At 39.7% G+C, this 14,440-nt stretch overlaps 1 non-coding gene across 1 annotated transcript; it reads left to right on the top strand.

Moving 5' to 3' along the window:
* The first annotated feature begins 8,995 nt into the window (after positions 1-8,995).
* Positions 8,996-9,102, top strand: LOC127098871 (small nucleolar RNA R71). Its single transcript, XR_007793555.1, has one exon. It is a non-coding gene; the product is annotated as a small nucleolar RNA R71 (small nucleolar RNA).
* Positions 9,103-14,440: the final 5,338 nt, after the last annotated feature.

The raw sequence follows: 14,440 nt of genomic DNA, 5'->3' as shown, positions 1-14,440 counted from the left end.
ATTTATCAAATGACGACGCCTTGAATTTGTGCGGGATTCTCAGTCCTTCAACCAATCCCATGTTTGTAACATCAAAACCGAGGGAGTTTTGACATTCCATTGCCCGGATCTTCTCAGCAAGGGCCTCAACTTTACGATCTCTCGCGTCATTTCTGCCCAAAATGTCTTCGTCTTCACTGAGTAAGGTAAACATATCCTCTTGTCTGTCAACAATCGGAATTCTGTTACGGGCCGGAGCATGGATGACTCTGGCATTAGCAGCATCGGGAACAATAGGTTGACCGTCAACTCGAATACCCCTCAACTCTTCACCTACAGCATAGTTGTTGACGGGAATAGCAGTAGCAGGAACGTCAGGAACTGGGTTTCCTTCTTGCAGAGGCTGGTTGGGCGGTGGCAATGTAGCTTCTTGCCTCTGGACCAGTGCTCGGAGTTCTTCTTGACCTTGCGCAACCCCTTGCATCATGTGAATGAACTGGGCCATGTTAGCCCTCATCTCAGCTAACTCGGCTTGTACTTGATCCATGTTGCGTTGATGGTTGAGCCTCGTTGAGTAGCGGTGTGGTCTTTGATCAGCTATCCTGCCTGAACACAGGAACCCACAGTAAGAAGACGGCACAAGAACACCTGTTATGCAAATGATATGAGTATGATGTTAAATGATATGCATGATGCACATGATATGCTCATTTCTCAGGCATTCAAAGAGCCTGACCCATCCTCAAAAGATGGCAACCTGCAGCAACAAGAGAACAATACAGATACAGGGAAAATGAGAACAACAGGGAAATACTGACAACCTCATCTATACATAAGGGTAAAAAGGTCAATACAACCGAGTCAACAAAATATTCGAATAAACAGAGTACAAAGAAATGAATCCCATCCAACAAGCCTGGAGGTGATTCTCAAATAAAAACAAACAAAGGTACAGTCTAAGACAGACGGTCTTCCGGAATGAGGGTCTTCAGGTAATGGCACTGGTCTATCAACAGTGTGCATTCTGAACATTCTGGTAGAGGGGTGATCTTCTCTTTCAACTGTCTTCTGAGCTCCAAGACTTCTCCTCCAAGATAGTCCTCTGACTTCTGTCTCAACTCCATCTCTTTCTTCAACTGGACGTCTTTGTCTTTGAGCTGTTTCTCCAAGTCTCTGATCTTCTTTTAATGGTTGACTTCTGCTCTCTGTAGTCTCAAACATTCCCTATGCTCTGTATCTAACATGGACTCCATCTCCTCATTTGATCTCTTCCTACTCCTTACTCTGCTAGCATCTTCTCCTTGTACTTCCCTGAGTTGATGGGCCAAGTGCAGCTTATCAGCTTTAGCTTTGTACAACTCCATCTGAGCGTCTTGCTCTTTCTCTCTCAGACGACGACTCTCCATCAAGGCTTGCTTATAGTGCTCAGCAGGCACACTATCAGCAAGAACCAAAGGTGGTTGCTCCTGCAACGGCTCCATCCTATCATAGGGTAGCAGCAAAGTTTCCACTCTCTTCTTTACCCAATCGGTGTAATCGGGCATTGCAATGGCAAACTTCTTCCCTAAGACGGATCCATCCTTCGCTTCAACAAATTTCCAGGCTCTCCCAATCTGCTCCAATCTAACAGGGTCAGTACGCTTCTCAAAATACACACTCTCAACTATCTCAGCTTCAAGTGGCCTTCTACTCATGACAAACCCTAGCTGGCGAAGAGAAAGAACTGGGTTGTAATTGATGCAACCCTTGGTCCCCACGAGTGGCACATTCCGGAATTCACCACAACTCATGATAACATCCTTTACGTCCATCCGGTATGACTGCCATCTGATGTCATAAGAGGTGAGTGACATGACCCTCTGAGTCCACTTAAGAGTGCTCTGGGTATCCATAAAGGGTCCACTGACTGGCAGCAGCGACATAAACCATCTGAACAGGAGAGGTAAGCAGCACCTAATGGCTCCACCCTTACTATGCCTACTGTGGATGGCATAGTAAGTATCAGCTAGAAGGGTTGGGACTGGATTCCCTCTGATAAAAATGCTGATGGCAGCATGATCAACAAAATTTGGCATACTGGGAAATAGAATGATTCCATATATCAAGGCGGCAAGCTGTGCGTGAAAAACTTCCCAATTTCCCTTTTCTGCTTCATCTCTGGCTACTCTCAACAGAAACTTCAATGGCAGACCCACTACTTCCCCACAGGGCTTCCAATTCTCACCAACTTCCTTGACACTCATTCGTAGAGCTCTGGCAATCAATCTGAAGTCAACCTCCTTTGGGACGTCCAAGAAGGGAGTCTGATGCTGAACCGGGACGTTCATCAGAATAGAGTACTCCTCGAGAGTAGGTGCTAGCTGATAATCTTGAAATGTGAAGCATCTGAGCTCTGGATCATAGAACTGTAGTAGTGTCTGCAGAGGCACCGGATCCACTACTGTCTTCAGCACTGTCAAGATATCTCCATACTGTCCAACGAAACTCTTCAGACGATCATCTGTCACAAAGCTACCCAACTCAATCAGTGAAGTCAACGGCTCACGATGGAAACTGTAGGAACAGGTCTTCCGCTTCGGCTCTGAGACTGTTGTCATCTCTATCAGTAGACAAGCTCTGGAATGTACCTGAGAAATGATATGCATGCAGAGATTAGTTTTTCTCCCTTTTTTTTTTTTTTTATTGCGTATCTTTCGAAAAATAAATATGCTATGATGCAAATGATGCAGATTGGACTGGCTGGTTGTGCAATTCTGATCACTAGGTCGAAGCTTCAGTCAAAACTCGGAACCCAAATCCAACTTAAGGTCAACTGAACACACTGTCTGAACAAAGTCACCAACAGAACCGAGTCACCAACAGTACCTGTAATGATTAACCCTTCCCCACTCACGGGTGTAGTCTAGGCCAGGGTAAAGCTGAGAGAAACGCAGCATAAATAACCTTTCGCAGAATACCATCATATACACACCCGAAGTATGTAACGACGATACCCCACTAGGGTCTGAACTGCTCGTGATATCAATGTTCCGCTAAGTGGCGCAATACCACCCGCTTCCCATGAATCACTCTATTCCTAATCATCCTAGATTTTCACTCATGGTCTGGGTATTGGACCTTTTACCTCAACTGACTCCCATCCCACAAAGAAAAACAGACAACCAGCCAGGCAGAATGAATAATGAATATGAATGCAAACATAATCACAAACATAAATGCAAACAATAGACAATGAATGCAAACAGTAAATAATGAATGCAATAAATAAACACAGCACAAAGCAACCAAAACCCTAACCTAGAGAGCGCTAGGAGAGACTCGCTCAGGGAAGATGGACCAGCACAGGTCAACTTCTCTAGCGTCCCCAGCAGAGTCGCCAGCTGTCGCATTACGCGAAAAACCGGCGGGAAAAGAAGAAACAACAGAGCCGCCACCGTGCGTTATTCATCCCAAAAGAGGGAAAGGAAACGCTCGAAGTAAACCTAGGAAAGAACATGGTCTCGCGACCAAAGAGAATGGGTTCGGGAGTCGGTTATGCGAAGGGAAGGTATTAGCACCCCTACGCATCCGTCGTACTCGACGGGATCCACGCATAATAGGAAGGAAAATGGTTGCTGAAAAACGCTGCTCACACACACACACTGGCTGAAAGAGACACAAGAAAACAAACAAGACTGAAACTGACTCGGCAGGATATCGCATCCTGGGCGTACTTAGTCTATCAGGCATAGACATCAGAGTCGAAGTAGTTCGGACTGGGGAAACGACACATGCTCGCTAGGATGTCGCATCCTATGCATACGTATCTTCTTGGACGAAAGAAGAATCAGAGCATTCGTAGCTCGGCTAACACGCACACAGACAAACACAGGCAAAGGCAAACGTGGAGCCTGAATGCCAATCACAGGACTTACATCAGCATCCGAACCAAAACACACCCACACTGGAACCCGAATGCCACTCGATGGTCTTAAATCAGCTTCCAAGCACACAACACACAACAAGTTAATAGGGAGTCGGGGACTCGAGCCTATAACTGTCAAGCACACACTCAAACAAACAGACAACAAATTGCTAAGGAGTCAGGCACTCGAGCCTAGCAACTGTCAAACAACACACACAAAAAGAAAAAAGGCGCCCGGAGAGATCAGCTCATCTCCTGCCTACGTACCTCATCTGGTATGAGGATCAGGGCGATGTAGTTCCCCTACGCAGGGACAAAGGACTAGCCTAACCAGATAACAGAGGGAGACACAACACAAGGGAGACTACGACTCGAGCCTAGATGTTGTCATGCAAAATCAACCCTAAGTTATGGTTTCTAGCTAAATGGCACAAGGGCCAACCTATCCTAAGCATGGCTTGCACAGGAAGCAAGCCACACACACACTTGACTTGCACAGGAAGCAAGTCAAGCACAGCCTATCTTACACAGGGAGCAAGTCTAAGCTATCCTAAGAAGCAAGGCAGGTAAACACAATCACAGATAACACACACTATATACACACAAGAGGCTCACACAAGGGTTAGGTTTTAGTCGAGGGGTCATATCAACCTCAACAAACAAACCTCTGGAATGGGGTGAATGGTGCTCTTAACCTTGACATTGAGAGCCAAGGTGAAGCAGATGAAAGGAGATGAGGGGTGTGCCTCATTGCTCTTATCCCTGGCCAGGGAGAGCATTTCAATATCTGAAGGTGTGGGAGTTCAGAATGGAGGAACTCTATCCACAAGTGACTCTATAGATCTTGGGCTTTTACCCACTATGCATCAACACAGGTAGTGTGAGCAATGTGAGTGACACACAGACTAGCAGGGGATAGGTTGCTTATCCCTTGGGTTCTGCCAATTGCCTCTTCGCTTAGGAGGACTTCTCATATGTACAAGGACAAACTAAACATACACAAACATTGCCTCTTAAGGAGGACTTCAGACAGTTGCCTGGCCAAATAACAGGCCAGGTCTTCCAGACTACATGAAGAAAAAGGGATTACCTCAAAGCAAATTGCTAAATAGCAAAGCAAAGCAAGTTCTAAGCAACTAATGGTACCTGAAATAGTCAAACAGATCAGTACACAGTTCAAAAGTTTAAGCAAAAGGAAGTAGGAATGAACAGTTAAATCAACAGACAAATGTGCAAAAGCACAAGACCCAAATCATATGAGTCAAGCCACCTACAAAACAAAAGTTAGCTCATGATAAACAGATAAACCCAATCAACTTGCAAAAGTTTCTTTGAAGCACTTGTAGCTTAACCTGAAACATGAACTCAATTATAAGCCACAGGACCACTAGGACAAGCCTAGGGTCAAAAATAAATGGGAAAGTCAAAACAGCAAGCCATATCCAATCAAAATCAAATTCAAACATTTAAGAAGCAAACCCAATTGGTTTCAAGCTCATATCATGCATCATCATCATTTCATAAGTAAAAGAAATCAAAGCATGGCAAATGAGGGCACATGGAAGTCAACAGCAAGACTTGGCTCAAACCCAAACATAATCAATTTCAAAAATCATCAAATAATTCATGCTCAATCACAATCCATAACATGACATGCATATAAAATTTCAGCTCATTTGGATCATGGGAAGATGGTCAATTAAAATCAGAAAGTCAAAACAATTTCAAACATGCTCAAAGAAGTCAACCAATCATGTATCAACTTCAAAAAATCGTAACTCAATGACAACAGATGAGAAATGAATGGGATCAACACCAATGCAAAGCTTAATATGTCTAGTATGCACATGTAAAATTTCATGATCATCCAGTAAAGTATGAGAATTTCCCAAATGGAAAGGCAAGATGTGTCACACAAAGTCAACAATTGACTAGGCAGGGGAGAAAAATCTCAAACAATTAGGAAATGGCATAATTAATTCCAAGAAAAATCACAAGTCAACTAGACATATAAGAGAAGGTTCATGCAAAAATTCACATTAATTGGAGGTCAGGAAGCATGTCATCAAAAATCATGAAATTGCATATCATTGGTGTGACACAAATTGTCACACCCTGCTTCAAAAATTCATAACTTAACAACCAGATAAGATAAAATCATAAACTCTACATCAAAACAAACATGAATGAGTGTAGATTAAGCACAAAAAATTTCAGGGTCATTGGATATATCCTCATCATTTCACAATTGAATTGGTAAGATGTACAAAATATGCATACATGAGCAAAACCCTAATGCCATTAAAAATCCAGCCATCCAAAAAATCAGCAAAAATCATGATAAAAAAGTAGACATTCAGATGAACATGATGCAAAAATTTTCATGAAATTTGGATTTGAAATGCACGAGTTATGATTTTTGTAAGATGAGCATCAATTTGGAATAAACATCAAGAACAAACATGGTTCAATAAGTCAAAATGGTTGACCGGTGGCAAACTTGTGAATATCACATCCACTAACCAAAACGCAGCGTACAGGGTATAAAAATGGAATGTTTCTATTGGTTGATGGCTGGAACAGTGTAAAGAAAACCATGCAGCACGTGAGGGATTCTGGGAAAATTAGGGTTTTAGATGGAACAGTGCTTAGGGTTTGTGAAGGCTACAGTAAAGCTTCATCATCAACAATCAATCGTGAAAAACAAACATGCCCAGAAACAGCAATTAAGCATGGCAATCGAAACAACAAACATCCAGCATGCATATTCCAAACATCATTTGCATTGAATCCAACTAGTTAACACGAATCGAGCAAAAATCATCATGAACAACAAATTTCAATTCCAAATATTTCACTCAATACTCAACCATTTCATGTGATTCAAGTTGCATTATAACCAGCAAGGCAAGATCTATTTAAATCATAGCATGGATTAGAGAAAAAAGAGAATCGGATTCTTACTTGGTTATGAAGAAACTTGAGAAACAGTGGTGCTTTGGATGTTTTGACTTGAAACAGGTGCTCCTTGTGGTTTGAAATGATGGATACTTGAAGCAATCTAGCTCAGCAAGGCTTGGGAATGCTCAAATCGAATTTCACCATTGATGTGCTTGGAGAAAACAGAACACGAGTATGCTGTTCCAGCTGGTGTTTGATGCTACAAATTGCTTCTAAATGATGGGCAGGTGATGAAACAACAAGGCAGGACTCGAGCTCTTTGGAAGTTTCAGCAGAAATTTTCTAAAATGCAAGAAGAGTGTTTTTGAGAGAAGAGAGTTTCTGTGTGTAATGAGGCCGCAGCTAGGGTTGGAATGTGCAGAAAATGAGGTTTTATACTTCTGTTTTAACTTCCCTAATCAAGTGTTAAACAACATTAGCTTAAATGAACCATTTTGCTCACTTTGCTAATTTCATCCATTTGCACATGGGGTGTATGTTCTGCCCGAGTTTGGGCCTCAAACAAGCTGCAAATAACATTCCAAGCAAGTTCCAATTGGCCAAAATGTTAGAAATTGCTTAATTCAAAACTTCAAATTTTCACTTCACTTGAAATTTAAACATGATAGGTTCAAAAGTGCCATTTTGATTGGCAATGTTTTGGCACATGAAATTTACATTTTTGGAAAGAGGAGGTTAAATGTGGTTTGTTGGAAAAAACCTCACCAATTTTGGCCAAATGGTTTGAGAGATATGGCCTTTTGAAGTTCAAGAATTTTTGAAAATGAATTGATCATATCTTGCCAACCATACATGGGAATTGAGAGTTCTTGGACTTTTTGGAAATGGGAGAACAAGATCTTCAACTTTCATATTGGGCAAAAATTCATTTGAAGCTTGTATCATGATGTAAGTTTGGGATCAAGAAGTTTCCATTTTTGGCAGTTAAAATTACAGGTCCAGTTTCTATTTTTGGAAATTTTCTGATTGGCTTCAAATTCTTCAATGATGTTGTTTGCCATGATACATGAGGCCTATTGGGACATGAATAAGCTCTCTCAAACCAAATCCATCCATCAAAAACCATAAAATCAACCACAGTTGACCAAGTTTGACTTTCTAGGGTTTCTGACTGACTGTGCATTGACTGATGACTTCTGAGCCTCCAATCTTTGACCTAAACACTTCAAATGGACCTCCAAGTCATGTGAACAAAATGGACCAACCTTAGGGCCTTAGCTCCTTGGAAATTGCACTTGCTTGCTTGGTTGACTGATCTCCTGACCAGTTTGACCTAATTTCTTGATTGGCTTGCACTTGAGGCAAATGGGACAATGCAATGCTATGCAGTGGACCATGATATGCTATGACCTAATATGAGAATGTATGTACAATGATAGGTGCAAATTTGAGGTGCTACAAGGTGTAGTCTGAGGGGCTTGGTTTAAAGCTACCTGAGAGATCTGGGTTTCAAGCATCTTGGTATGAGTAACTATTTGGTCAACCTTGGTCCCTAACTGAGTAATCAATTCGTTAACATGAATGTTTTGGTTCATGAACTCCTTGTTTTGTTAGGTTTGAGCGGTGATAAAATTTTCCATAATTTTCTCAAGGGTCGGCTTTGGTGGTACAGGTTGCATAGGTTGATTTGATCTTGGGGCTTGGTAACCAGTTTGTCTCAGAGGCGCATTATTTTGGATAGGGTTATTGTTTTTATAGGAGAAGTTCGGGTGATTCCTCCATCCAGGATTATAGGTATTCGAATATGGGTTCCCTTGGGTGTAGTTCACTTGCTCGGAGTGGGTTTCGTTTAATAGATTCCATTCTGCAGATTGGTGTCCTTTGGTTCCACATATCTCACAATCCGACGAAACTGCGGCTACAATATTCGGGTTTATGCACATATGCTCGACCTTAAGGGCTAATGCATCCATTTTAGCTTGCATCATGTCTATGGAGCTTAGTTCATGCACTCCTCCTTGGGCTTCCTTCTTCTCAACTGTCGCTCGTTCGACTCCCCATGATTGATGGTTTTAAGCCATATCTTCGACGAGGGCACTAGCTTCAGGATAAGGTTTGTTCATCAGCGCACCGCCTGCGGTAGCGTCGATGGTCATCTTAGTGTTATAGTGAAGTCCATTATAGAAGGTCTGAATGATTAACCAATTTTCTAAACCATGATGTGGGCATGCTCTTAACAACTCTTTATATATCTCCCAAGCTTCGAACATCGTTTCTCCTTGGTTTTGGGTAAATCTAGTTATATGGTTTTGAAGAACGGTGGTCTTACTTCGTCATCCAGACCCCGACCCCGACCCCGATCCCACACTACTCCAGTCTTTGACCAGATGGCGTTTGCCAATTACTGTTGCGAGAGCTTTGAGGCCTCTATGAGGTCTCAATCATTTATCTTCGATGCTATGCAACAACATTTCCAGAACACGTTCCTTGCACCCGAAGCCCGCACATTTCCTTCTCAGGCGGAATATGTGGCTTATGCTAATTGGCCTGAGGGCAGGCCAGATTTTATGGGGGGTGCAGGAGGTGGTGCAAACCCTAATGATGAGATGGAGGACGTCCTTTGAGCTGTCGGTGGTGGCCAAGAGGAGGAGGATTGATGAGTTGGTGAATTTGAGGAGTTGTTGTCATTTTGAGTTTCTTTGTATTAATTTTTGTTTTGGAAAAATTTTGATGTACTTTTGGGTGGCTCTAGTTCACCAAAACTTTGTTTTTAGTTAGTTGTTTTGATAATTGCATGAATACTATTTGAGAGTTAAGTGTGTTACAATCAAATTGGTTTACCAACATTTTTTTTTGTTTAATTGTTCTTACTCTTAAATCAAGCCTAAAGCAACCAAGAAATGCTCGCAAATAAAGAAGCATAGGACACTTCGAGTGGTGATGATAAGAATTAGTGTCGGCATTTCAAGGTACACTTTATCGCTTTCTAGACTTAACATGAGTAGGTTGATGGTGTGTGCAAATTCCATGTCATAAATTCATTGAAGTATATGTCATTTTTGAATCAAAATAGGACTTAACCAATTGTGAGGAAGCTTTCCATTGTACACTAAAAAGCGAGAAACCAAGCATTATTTTAACTCATTCTTATCATGCTAAATCATGCATCAATCTATTTTTGTGTGAAAATTTTGAAAATGATAGAGGCATTGTTTGCGAGAAAAACCACTTGACCAAAAAGTTTGAATCAATTAACCTTGTGAGGAATAATCCTTAGTTAAACCCCCTTGAGCTTATTTTAGGATTCATTTGATTGAGCATTGTAAAATCAATTGAAATTTTTGGAATAAATGAATCCTAATTTCTTTCGTATCAATTGAAACCTCAAACCGAGTTGTTTGTAATTTTTGCCTTTTTGCTTATGTCTAAGTAGGGAGCATTATTGAACACATTTGGTTTTGGAATCTAAGTTGGGGAGAGTAAAAGTAGAAAGAAGTGATTAGAAACTTGGAAAAGTGAGTTTTTATGAAGGTGAAAAATTGAAAAGAAACAAGAAAAAGAAATCACCCTTGACACCAGAGAGTAATGAAAAATGAAAAGAAAAAAAAAGCAAAGAAAATGCTCATGGTTGTGTGGAGGTGAAAAGAAAAAGAAAAAGAAAAAGATAGGGATCAAAAGAAAGGGAAATTGTGTAGAGTTAAATGTTTGGGAATGCTCCCTTAGGATAGGCAACTTTGTTGAATTCTCCTAATCATATCCTTTCTTGTAACCTAAGCCACATTACAACCTTTAAAAGAACTCTTGATTCTCATTTTTCACATGATTGGGTATTTGTTGTGATAACCACATGATTTGAGTTACTGTTGATTTAATTGCTTGGATGAGTGAAAGTAACCCTTCATGTTATTCATCATTATGTTGATGTGTGTGTAAGTTTGATTCAATTTTGACATATATGGCTTTGAATCCCTTGGAATGATTTTGGCACTCAACCATTTCTCTTATTCATGTTTTGTCTATAATTGAGATAGGTGGATTGAGAAATTGCCAAACACTTTTGAACCATTTGAATGTCCTTGGTAAATCCTTGTTTCAATCTTTTGTGTCATTGCTTTGGTTGTGAGGTTGGAAACTTTTGTTTAGGGACAAACAAAATGCTAAGTTGGGGAGAGTTGTTAGGGACCAATTAGTACTACTTTTTATATCATTTTATTGGTCCCTTTTACCAAGTTTTGATGTAATTACACATTTTTATTCTCATTAATTTGTATAAATGCAATTAGGTTTAATCTATTTTGTTTTGAATAGTTATTTCACATATTTGTTAGTTTTGTAGAATTTTTGGATGAGAAAGCTTTTGGAATGTAGCATCATAATATGGAAGATTTTGGATGAAGCTTGCAAAGCAAGGAAGCTGAGATAGCTCCAGTTCGCGCCGCGAACCTCCTTCGCGCCGTGAAGGCTGCGAATCCAGCAAGCTGATTTTGGGCCAAGGGTGCTGTTTTCCATGACCAGCTGTTTTGCCATTTTGGTGTCTGCCTTGGAATAGCTTTTCTGTTTTGGATGAAAATGATCAATTAAGGAAAGGTCAACCTTTTTAGGATAGAGGAACACATTATTCTAAGATTGATTATTATTCACACATTGAGATATATTTTGAAGAGAGAAAACAGAGTTTTTCTTCCACTGCATTTTGCTTTGTAAAAATGATGATGAGGAGCTAAACCCCATTTTGTCAAGATTGGAGGTAGTAGCTATTCCCATTTGTTTATGTATTCTATTTGATTTATATATATGATAAAGATTGTTGATGTATTGAATACTGTTTTTGCCCTAAGTTGAAAACCAGATTTGAGTAGTTGTTGAAAGAGATTATTTGAGTCTTGACATAAAACAGATTTTCAAGTAGTGAATAAGTTGTAGAGATAGATTTATTCATTACTCTTCTTTGGTATCAAACATTAAAGATTGCTATATTGATAGTTAGGTGGAGAGATCGTCTAAGAATCAATATAGTGATTATCATAATATCATTTAGACATAAATGACTTTGAGAGGATACTTGAACATCATCAATAATCTTACATCTATATAGTTTTCATAACGAATCATAAGCATTTAGAATAGTGAACTCCAATCTTGCCAAGCTTTTACATTTGATTAAAATCATTTTACTGGTTTTAGTGACATTTACTCACAAGATAACTTCCCAAACAACACAACCTTGTTACTTTCTAAACTTATAACAATTTGGATTATAGAACGGCGGTAATAACCACCAATCTCTGTGGATACGATATAAAAATATTTGTCGAAATTTTCAACAATGATTGGGTTTACTATACTAGAACTAGGTTCTTCGTTAGATGGTTGGGCGAAGTCCTTAAGAGGTCTTTGGTTTTGATCTTCGGCCATAACTCTCCTAATTCTATGAAAGAATAAACGTGCGTGAGCGTAACGTTCAAGTTCCACTAGAGGGTATACTAAGCTTCCGGTGCTGCGAGCTTTTCACATTGACCGGCGGGAAATAGCCTAAGTCTAAACGATATAACAACAGGGTAATGAAATTTGACGAAATTGGTCCCCGACAACGGCGCCAAAAACTTGATGCGTACTTTTCGCAAGTATACGAACGCGTCAGAGTAATATAAAAGATTGTCGAATCCACAGAGACCAAGTGTCAATCTATCGTTATCTATTGTTATGGTGTTTATCAAAGGCAATCAAAATAGGGGTTTTTAGAGTATGCAATGAAAAGTAAAATATTAAATAAAATTCAATTTATAAAGACAGGTTCGAATGTAATTCAGATAATCAATTAATAATCCAAGTACTTGCTAATAGAACTACTTATGGGCAGTGTTTTCTACTTTGAAAAGAACTAATTTAACAGGAACTGTCGCTTTCGCGTATTCAGAACCGAGTTGTACTCCCTAATCAAACCCTCTTATTGTCACTTATAAAAAGGCGCGCATTGCGTTAGAGTAGTAAATCTATTTTTAAGAAATATACTATCTTGACTAAGTTGAAAAGTATTTTAACCTGGATTTCTTAACCAAAAGAGGTTCTCACGAACCAGACTCTAAACTTATAAACGCGTCCGAAAATAGTTTTAAAATCTCTTTTCTTCTTAAGTTAAAAACTCCTAATGAACTAAACAAAGCGCTTTCGCTGTTTTTGAAATAGTTAAAAACAATTAAGTTTAAATAGACGTTGGACGGCTTTCGATCATACCCAACGGAAATTAAGTGCGGGAAAACTTAAGTTGAAAGTTAAAATAGCCCTTAAGTGTTTCTACGAACAATTGTACGGATTATCGGTTCAATTACGATTCTTACATTCTAACCTTATAGATTTAGTTAGACATGGTAAAGTAAAGGTGCATTTAATTTAAATAAAAGTAGTGCGAGTGCGGAAAGTAAATAAAAGTAGTGCGAGTACGGGAAATAAATAAAGTAATGACAGTGCGAGAAATAAATAAAGTAAAGCGAGGGCGAGAAATAAATAAAGTAAAGCGAGTGCGGGAAATAAATAAAGTAAAGAGAGTGCGGGAAAATAAATAAAGTAAAGCGAGTGCGGGAAATAAATAGATAAAGGTAAGGCAATAAAAACCTGCTCCAATCGGAGGGTTGAATAAAATGCAAAGCGGAAATGAAAATGGCGACAGGATTAACTTCCTTCCAAAGTGCTCCAAACTCGATTACAGACTCGATCACAAAACTCGATTACACAATTGTGGTAACACCCCAATGCGAAGCGATTACCACTTTAAAATACTGAATATATGCCTAAGTGAAACTAATTTTGCTCTGGATCTTCCTCTGCTCTAAGTTTGGGTGATTAAACAAATGAATTCGAGTCTCTATTTATAGGCAAGCAAAATGACGGAAATGACAAGGACATCCTTCAGTTTGAATTTGGGAGGGAAAACTTTTCCTCTTGTGGCGCCCGCCACAAGGCCATGGCGCCCGCCACAAGGAAAATCTATGGCACCTCAGTGGAAGTAGTGGGGAACATGGCAGTTGAGGGAATTTGAGCTAGGACACGTCATGGCAGGGTCCATGACGTCAGCCACAGTGGGAGCCACAAGTACAAAATGCTGAAATTTAGAGTTTTTAGCTCTTTTTCACTCCTTTTCTCGATCGGGGCTCCGATTAAAGTAAAAACCTGAAAAGAAAGAGAAACATAGTAATAACACAACAAAATAACAATAAAACTACTAAAATGCATGCGAAATCGGAGTCAAAAATACGATGAATTTCAGTGTCATCAAGAATCTAGACATGCTATAATAGAAATCCCTTTTCACATAATTTTCCAATTGAGCATCATGATTTGTCATAATTTCAGCACCAACATAGGGAGTCTTAAGACATTTACCGAAATCCTCTACGGATAATGAAATAGGAACCCATTTCACATATGATGTTAATGTCTCCTTTTAAGACTCAAATTCCAATAAAAAACCTTGACTAGATCCGGGTAGTATGAAGCATAATCAAAAACCAAGTCTTACACTTTTTAAGCTCTAAACAGATAAGGGAAATCAAAATATATAGCGGAACAAGAGGTAAGGTTACCAAACCATGGAGGAATGAGGTTTTTCTCATAGAAATATTCCATGAATCTCTCCTTTTGTTGATAAGTTGTGAGCAT

The sequence above is a fragment of the Lathyrus oleraceus genome, chromosome 6 (genome assembly GCF_024323335.1).
Source record: "Lathyrus oleraceus cultivar Zhongwan6 chromosome 6, CAAS_Psat_ZW6_1.0, whole genome shotgun sequence".
NCBI lineage: Eukaryota > Viridiplantae > Streptophyta > Magnoliopsida > Fabales > Fabaceae > Lathyrus > Lathyrus oleraceus.
The sequence above is the reverse complement of the archived record's forward strand: the minus strand, read 5'-3'. Positions and strand labels throughout refer to the sequence as shown.